This window comes from Neophocaena asiaeorientalis, unplaced genomic scaffold (assembly GCF_003031525.2).
Source record: "Neophocaena asiaeorientalis asiaeorientalis breed wild unplaced genomic scaffold, Neophocaena_asiaeorientalis_V1.1 scaffold582, whole genome shotgun sequence".
NCBI lineage: Eukaryota > Metazoa > Chordata > Mammalia > Artiodactyla > Phocoenidae > Neophocaena > Neophocaena asiaeorientalis.
The window spans coordinates 474,164-483,128 of NW_020172996.1; positions in this window are offsets into that span (position 1 = coordinate 474,164).

An 8,965-nucleotide genomic window follows, 5' to 3' on the forward strand; every position below is an offset into this window, starting at 1 on the left:
CACATGTCAGTATGATTAAGAATATAGCTCTCGGGCTTCCCTGGTGGCGCAGTGGTTGACAGTCTGCCTGCCGATGCAGGTGACTCAGGTTCGTGCCCTTGTCCGGGAGGATCCCACATGCCATGGAGCGGCTAGGCCCGTGAGCCATGGCCGCTGAGCCTGCGCGTCTGGAGCCTGTGCTCCACAATGGCAGAGGCCACAGTGGTGAGAGGCCCGTGTACCCACCCCCCAACACACACACTGTGTGTGTGTGTGTGTATGTATATCTTTCTGGTTTTGGCCTAAGGTAAATATATTGTTGCCCAGGGTCTCCTAGAAAAGACTGCAGGGTTTTAGGGTCCTAATTTGTGGACTGGGTATCAGGATTTTTTGTGGGCTCAGAAAACACCCTGAGGAGCCAGGACGTTATGACAGCCTTCATTGCTTCTGATAACAACACAAATTGTTTTTCTTATTCACAGTAAATATCACATAATGCTCAGCAGTTATCCTGCAAAAGAACCACATGCCGTGATCCCCAGAATTCACTAGATAATGCCACTGTAAGACTAGGGCCAGGGGGAACCATCTTGGTAAAGAAACTCTGGAGTGGAGGAGAGTGCAGTGGAGTAGATGGAGTGTGCCCCTTCTAAAATTGCATCAACAAATGCTCCATTGACTGTGACTGTGCAGTATCAGTGGGCACAGATGCCCAGAAATTCTCACAACCTCCAGCAAGTGTATCTTTTGTAGCTGAGGTCATTGTGAAAGAAAATAAGCTATTGTTTTTCTGGATTCCTGTAGCCTCTCTTGGATGTTCACCTAAAGGCCATTGCTACAGAGACAGAGAAACAGAAAGGAAATCCCTTAGTCCAGGGTTCCCTAACCCACTGGCCTTGGACCAGCAGGCACTGATTCGCGGCCTGTTAGGAAGGGGATCGCACATCAGGAGCTGAGTGGCGGGCGAGTGAGTGAAGCTTCATCTGCTGCTCCCCATTGCTCACGTTACCTCCTGAACCATCACACACCCCACCTCACCCCCCAAACCCCCTCCCCTGTCTGCTGAAAAATTGTCTTCCAGGAAACCTGTCCCTGGTGCCAAAATGGTTGGGGACTGCTGCCTTAGTCCACAGTGTGGCTCTGTGACCAGCCAGCATTCCTGTTAACTCAGGTGGGAAGGAATGTATTACTCATCAGTATTTGCTACCACTAAAGCAAGGCTGTTCCTCCAAGGTCATCAGAAAAGAGAGGCAATATAGGATTGCTAGGCCTGATTTTTGTTTGTTAGTTTTTGTTTTTTGGCTGTGCCATGTGGCTTGTGGGATCTTAGTTCCCTGACCAGGGATTGAACCCAGGCCATGGCAGTGAACCACTGGACCTGCCAGGGAAATTCCCCAGACCTGAGTTTTTGAAAAAAGTGAGAGATCTAGATTTTTCTTTTGAACAATTTTGTGAATTTTTATTCAGGTATAGTTGACATGTGATATACTGTATCTATTTGAAGTGTGTAAATTTTTACATATAAAACCACAAAGTCTCATCATAATCATGATAATGAACATGTCTATCATCTCCAATTTACCTCATGCCATTTTATAATGTCCTTTCTCTCCCCCACCCACAGATCACCATTCATTTACTTTTATTTATAGTAGGTTAGTTTGTATTTTCTAGAATTTTATATGATTTTATTAATGAAATGTTTACATTTTTTTCCTGGTTTCATTCATGATTAATAAATATTTTGAGATTCTTCAGTGATCCGTATATAAGCAGTTCATTATTTTATTGCTGAGTAGTTTCTTTCCTATACTTATAGTATTTGTTTATCCATTTGTCTGGTTATGGTTATTTGGGTTATTTCCAGTTTTGGCTATTGTAAATAAAGGTGCTAGAACATTTGTGTGCAATTCTATATGTATGTATGTATTTTCACTTGCCTTGTGTTAGTAACTCAGGGTGTAATGCCTGACTCATCAAATAGGTGAATGGTTAACTTATGAAACTGCCAAACTGTGACCTGAAATTGTTTGCTTTTACATACCCACCAGGAGCATGTAAAATGCTTCCACATTCTTGCCAATACTTGTATGGTCGGTGTTTTGAATTTCCTTAAATTTTGAACTTAAGCAACCAGTAGTTTTAATTGCATTATTTTCCATTTGTATATCTTCTTGGTAAAATGTCTGTTCATATCTTTTGACTATTTTTCTTTTCATTAACAAATAAATAGCTTATTTTTATCCTCAATTTTTTGCGTGCTACATACAATGTAATTACCACAAAAACCATGTATATACCTTAAATTTAATCTGCGTTGTTCACATCTTTTTTTTTTTTTTTTTTTTTTTGGGTTTTGGGTTTTTTAGATCTTTCCAGACCGGGTTATGAACCTGTGTCCCCTGCATCAGCAGATGGACTCCCAACCACTGCACCACCAGGGAAGCCCTATTCATATATTCTTAAATCTTGACTTTGAATAATATACTGAAGTCCTGGTTTGTAGTATTTTCCAGTTCGCCTGATACAAATACTGCCACCACGGACAATTTCAAACTAGGAAACCGACGAAACAATGATTGTTAATCAGCAAGAATTTGCCCACCCTTCTTTGGGACCCACACTTGACTAACCTAACTTAAAAGCTAAGTCTTAATGCAGGCAGACATCTCCAATGAAGACTGTAAAATGGCACTATGAAATCACTATGATTTTAATTGCATTTCTCTCAGTATCCTTTTTCTTTTAAAATTAATTAATTAATTTTTTGGCTGCATTGGGTCTTCCGTTGCTGTGCCCGGGCTTTCTCTAGTTGCGGCGAGCAGGGTCTACTCTTTGTTGCGGTGTGCAGGCTTATTATTGTGGTGGCTTCTCTTGTTGCGGAGTGCGGGCTATAGGCATGTGGGCTTCAGTAGTTGTGGCACGCAGGCTGTAGAGTGCAGGCTCAGTAGTTGTGACACACAGGTTTAGTTGCTCTGCTGCATGTGGGATCTTCCTGGACCAGGGCTCGAACCCGTGTCCCTGCATTGGCAGGCGGATTCTTAACAACTGCACCACCAGGGAAGCCCCATCCCTCAGGATTCTTGATGTTGAAGTTTTTTTTTTTTTTCTCAAAAAATGCTCTTTATTCATTCACATATATTATTGCATTTAATGCTCACTTCATACCCATGAACAGAGGAAGCAGAAAGATAATTCCTTCACAGATGAAGAGTTTGAGATCCATAATAAAGTCCTTCTTCCCAATTAACAGCGAGTGAACAGAAGATCAAAAACCACCTCTGAAAAAAAAAAAAAACCACCTCTGCTTTCAGCTCTCCAACTTCACCCTTCTTTCTTGAAGACAATGGAGTGTTCAGCCCTCATTTTCACATATGTTTATTGTTATTAAAAATATTTTTAGCAACAAACTTGAAGTATAACCAAAAATCCATACTTCAAAATGTATAGAAATTATATTTACATATAATTTTTCACATTAACTCATTCAAAGTGTAACTATTATATTACAGGTGTTGGTTGAAACATCTAGGCATCTTAGCATTTTATCTTCATATCATGCAAACTAAGTCCTAACCAGGACTTAGTGTGTGTCCTGTCTGGTTAAATTTCTATTCCTATTTTTTGCCTACTTTTATTTTGTGAGATTTGCCTATTTTCTCTTTTTTTTGACAAATAGGAGAGCAGGGAAACAACAAAGACATCTGTGAGATTTCACTCATTCACCAATAACGTGAGTGAATTTTTTCTGAATGTAATTGTAATTTGGAATAGGTTCTCATGTTTTCTTCAATTTTTTTTACTATGCATGACATAATGACCACATACATTATACATGTTTAAGATAAATCTGCATTAACATATGCTACCTCAGGCCTAAGTCCAAACATTCAATTACACAGTAAATTAAGCCCTGTTTTGTAGTGTTTGCCAATTTCCCACCATAGCCAATGTCAAATTGCCAACATAATGTCACCGAACATGGAGTTGGGAAGCATTGCCAGTAGGCCACCATTGTATACTTTTTCCACCTTACAAGTTCAGCAGCAGCAAATAATTTTAAGATTGTAGTTACCATAGTAGAATGATTATAAAGTGACAGCTTTTGCATATTTGTTTTATGAATCATTTAATGGATGTATAGTTGACTTAGAATAAATAGCAAGTATTTGAAATGTACATTTTGACATTTTGATACTTGTGCACACCCCTGAAACCAGTTTCCTCCTGCCATTTTTAATTCATCCTCAACATTAAAATTGCTGTTGCAAGGGACTTTCCTAGTGGTCCAATGTTTAAAAATCTGCCTTCCAATGCAGGGGACCCGGGTTGGATCACTGGTTAGGGAACAAAGACCCCATATGCCGTGGGGCAACTAAGCCCGCGTGCCACAGCTGCAGCAGAGCCCGGGTGCAGAAACGAAAAATCCTACATGCCACAACTAACACCCTATGCAGCCAAATAAATATTTTTTTAAAATTACTGATGCAAGAACATATTCTACTTTTGTGATGACTATTTTCAAGTGTTTATATAAACGGAATGACTGTTGGATCCTACCCCTGTGTTAGATCATTTATCATATCATGCACATTTTTATGCTTGTGTAACATCATGTATGTAGTGATTTTTAAATTTATAATTCCAGGTATCATGTCATTGAATACATAATTTCTTAGCATGTATTTCTAAAATAAAAGAGCCCTCACATAATTCTGGTAACTTTATTGCACATGAAAGTATTCTAAATATTACTGCATATCAGCACAACTGGGGACACAGTGTGTTAGATTTTGAATGCTAACACCCTTCAATGCAGCCTGGACGTACAAGCTCATGTACCACAGCACAAAAGATGTGTGACAGAAATGAAACCTTGGGAAAATAAAATGGGAGGTGCTGACCCAGCATGGCAGGGGTGGCCACACAAACACTCCAGGTAGATTGTGGGACAGGCATGTTATAGGGATGCTCAACATTCTGGCGTATGGGCCACACACAATCACACAGTTCTCGTGGATCCATGTGATGAGGTGGGTGCAGACTGGCTTAGAAAGTATAGCCTCTCCCACATCACTGCAAGTTTGATGATGCACTGATGGTGTTCAGTTCAGGGACTGGGTCATCACCTTGTTAAAAGCGGGAGATTCACACCTGTGAGCAGCTTTATCAAGCAAAGGACTTGGGGTGGGGATTTACAGGGTTTATGTGAGGTGTCAGCCTGCATTCAGCCCTTAGCATTTGGATGAAAGTTTGTCAAGGGTGAGTCCTGAGGAGTTGTGGGCACGTTCTTGCTGATTAGCAATCATTCGGTGATTTATGTTTTTCTGGTGGGTAGGAGGAGCTGTAAGGAGATGGGTGAGGGGGTTAGGAGGAAGAGCCTTGTTTACAGGGAGAGTGCTGCAGTGGACATTCTTTGTCCTTCAGGGACCCTCACAGGGTTCGAAATACTTACCAGGACAATTTGTACCCAGGCACATTGTGAAGTGGGTTCATGAAGAACATGGACACGACCTTGGAAACAAATCACTGCATATGTCTTATGGTGGAGGTACGTGTCATATTTGGGGCGATGCTGAAGACCCTGTGTGGTTTGTTGTGTTCGTGCTGCTGTCCCTGTGAACAACTTCACAAAAGGAAAGGTGTTTGCAGGGAGATGTACACTGGGGGAGGTGGAGCTGGAGGCCCTGGTGTGGATGCAGATGTGAGCTGTGGGTAGTTCGTGGTCGGGACACAGCTGATGTATTCTGTGCAGGGAGGTGCAGAAGAGAAGCCAGTGCACCTGCTCAGTGTAGAGGATGCACTCTCATCAAAGGGATGGCAGCTGAATGCCATTCTGGAAGTCCCTCAAACTTTCTGAACTGCAGACCCCTCCTTTCACAAATGGGAAAAATAATAATACATTCCGAGCACTGGGCAGGTTGGGTAGATAAGTGGGGTCATTCACAGGAAAGCCATCAATGTTTGTTCCCAGTGAAAAGATAGTCCTGTCCATCAGCATGGGGTAGAGAGAATGAGAGGGGCTCTTGGGGAGAAGGGTACAGAGGGTGTCAGGATGGGCAAGGTGTTCTTTGAGTCCCCAAACCTGCTTGGGGAGTGAAAGAGGACTACAGTGACCAGACTGTCTGTGACCTGAACCAGGTGACCTAACATTGAATCCAAATTCCTAGTCCATTGCTGGGGGTTCACAAGCAGAGCAGAAGATACCCTGTATGTGGGCCACACTTTCCTCTCAAGAAATGGTCCATTTGCTGCAGGATAAATGCCCCTACATCCTCCCACCCTGTTACCACCTAAACTACAACCCCAGTGCCCTCCGTGACCTTTCTGATTCCTGCTCCATCTGAACTCCCTGCGTCCTCTCCCACAGTTCCTTGGGTAGGAAATGGGACTTTTCAAATCCCCTTCACAGCATTTGTTCCCTTTGAGCAGCCACAGCAAGGAGCAGAGGCTGCAGAGTCTAGAGACCTCTTTGTGGATTCTGACTGAGTCCCCTCTGGGGTTGTGACTTTGAGGAAGTCCCCTCTCAGCCCTTCCATTACTTCAGGTCTGAAATGGGGATATTATCAATACCTCCTATGGATTTAGAGGATTGTGGAGGGTACATGTGAGATCCAAGTTCCTCAGTGCCCAAGTGGCTCCCTAGGTGCCCTTTTTGGTGGTGTGTAAGGATCCTCCCAATACTCTGTCCTTGTCTACAGAGAGTAGGTTTATGTTTGACTGAAATGGATTTAACAGTGTTATGGGAAAACTTTATTCTGACACTTGTTAAAATGGTAAGGAATTCTTTATTCAGAACTATCAATATTTTGGATGTGTCAAGCTTCTGACAATATAGGTGAAATATTGAGTTCAACTTTAAGACAGCTGAGGATTTGAGCCAAGGAGTAGAGTGAACGGGTCAGTGGATGGAAAATTACTAACAGAAAACAGGGTAAGGGGTGTTCTTGGTAAACCAACTTAAAAATCTTGCTGTAGAGGTCAGATATCGAGGATAGGAAATGGGTGTTTGATCAGATATCACTGAGGGAGTTATTCTTACTAAGCGGGCTTTGCAGATTTCTTGGTAAAACTTGGCTAAGCAGGCCCTGCAAGGATGGGTCAAAGACCAAGATCTGTGGGAAAGAACGCTCAGAAGATTCCGACTAAAGCTTAGGCAAATAGAGAGGCTTTGTCAGTCTCTGGTGTTGAAGGAAGTGACCTTTTGTCCTCCAAACAATATAGGTTCATTTCTCATTTGGTTGTTTTTGTTCGTTATGGACCAGCTGAGAGGAAATCAAGGTGGCAGTGTAAGAGGACATGAGCTCACTTCTCCACATGAACACATCAAAAATACATTTACAGTGGAAAAATCTTCACTGAAAACTAAATGGAAACTGGCAGAAGGACTCCTGTACAACCAAGGCTGTAAGCATCATACACACGTAATCCGGCAGGAAGGGAAGAAAAGCACTGAGGTCTAGAGATGTGGGACTCAGAGGAGAAGGGAGATCACAGGTGGCAGACACCCACCCGGGGCAGTGAGCTGATCGAGCCACAGATTGGATGACCCATTCCTAGGTTCTGTATGGTAGAGGCAAGCCTCCTTACTTGTTGGAGGACGAGTGGGACAGAGAGAAAGGTTGGAGGATCCTGGACTCTGTTTGGAAGGAGTGTGCATGCTCCCACCGGGTCCTGGGGCCGGGCAGAGAGAGGTCTGCTTCAGCAGCTGCCGGTTTCCAGTGAGCAGGTTCACCACACACCCCAGCCAGAGCAGAAGAAATGCTCTGGCTCCACTAACTCCATGCCCCAACATGTTGCTGGATTTGGGGCAGTCAAGACCAGGGAAAGACTCCATTTATGGATGAAGAGGCAACCTAGTCCCAGGGCAGAGCCCAGGTGGGGCTGTGGTGGCCATTGTGGGAACTTGCTCCACCGGTACATGAGAAGCAGCCCACACCTCTGACGGTAGCTGTTTGGCCACAGCTCACCCACTCCACCATACATGCAGAGAAACAACACTGGCTCTGCCTTCTCCCTGTGGAGTGGTGCCACAGCAGGGCGGGAGTGGTGGAGGCTGGAGACACTGGTCAGCTGGGAGAGAGTAAGGGGTCTTGTCCCAGAAGCAGGATAATATATGAATAATTGGCCAGCCTGAAGACCAAAGAAAGAGCCCAGAAACAAGGACAGAGACATCAATGGTTTAATGGATAGGGGATCTTACTTATCCAGAGCAAGGTCCTGGAGACACACTCCCACCATTGTCTGCAGACAGGAGGCAGAATGTGACTGCAGTTCTTTTTTACTGGGGGGCAGAAGGAGTTTACCTGATTTAGAGGGAATTGATGTGAGGTTAGCTTATCAGTTCTCAGGGAAACCATCACAGGAGAACAGCACTCAGCCCCTTTGATAAACTATCAATGTGAAGAAGTTATGATCTAAAGATTAGAACAATCACTACCTGTGACTAGGGCAAGAAGGTAGGCATTGACTGAATAAGCCTTATGATTAACAGGGAAGGTCAGCCATGTGAGTAGGGTGCAGGTGAATCAGACTGGTGGGGCAGGGATGTACATAGAGCAAGAATACAGCCATTTTGGGTGGCCTGATCATCCGTCAGTGTTTCTCAGTGACTTGGGCACAATCACTGACTATGCAGCCCGGAGAGCCTTTGCTGGGGGGACCAAAAGCTGTGCTTTCCCTCTTGTTTAGCTGCATCAGGCCTGCCCAATATCTCCTCTCCAGATTCCCAGTCAGGGTCCTGTCTTTTTTCTTGTCCCTGATCATAGCTTACAAAATGACTCTAGCACTTCAGGGTGCACGCATTTCAAGAGCAATAGTTTGTTTATTTACTTCTAGTTACCACTGGATGTCGACGTGGTTTGGCTTCAAGGAGTCTGAGATTAAATAAATGCTCTGAAGTATACCCCCCCTTTTCCTCATGTATCCCCACCCAGACATTAAGAGGGATGGAGCCGCTTCCTCGCCCCCTCACCCCAGCTGATTT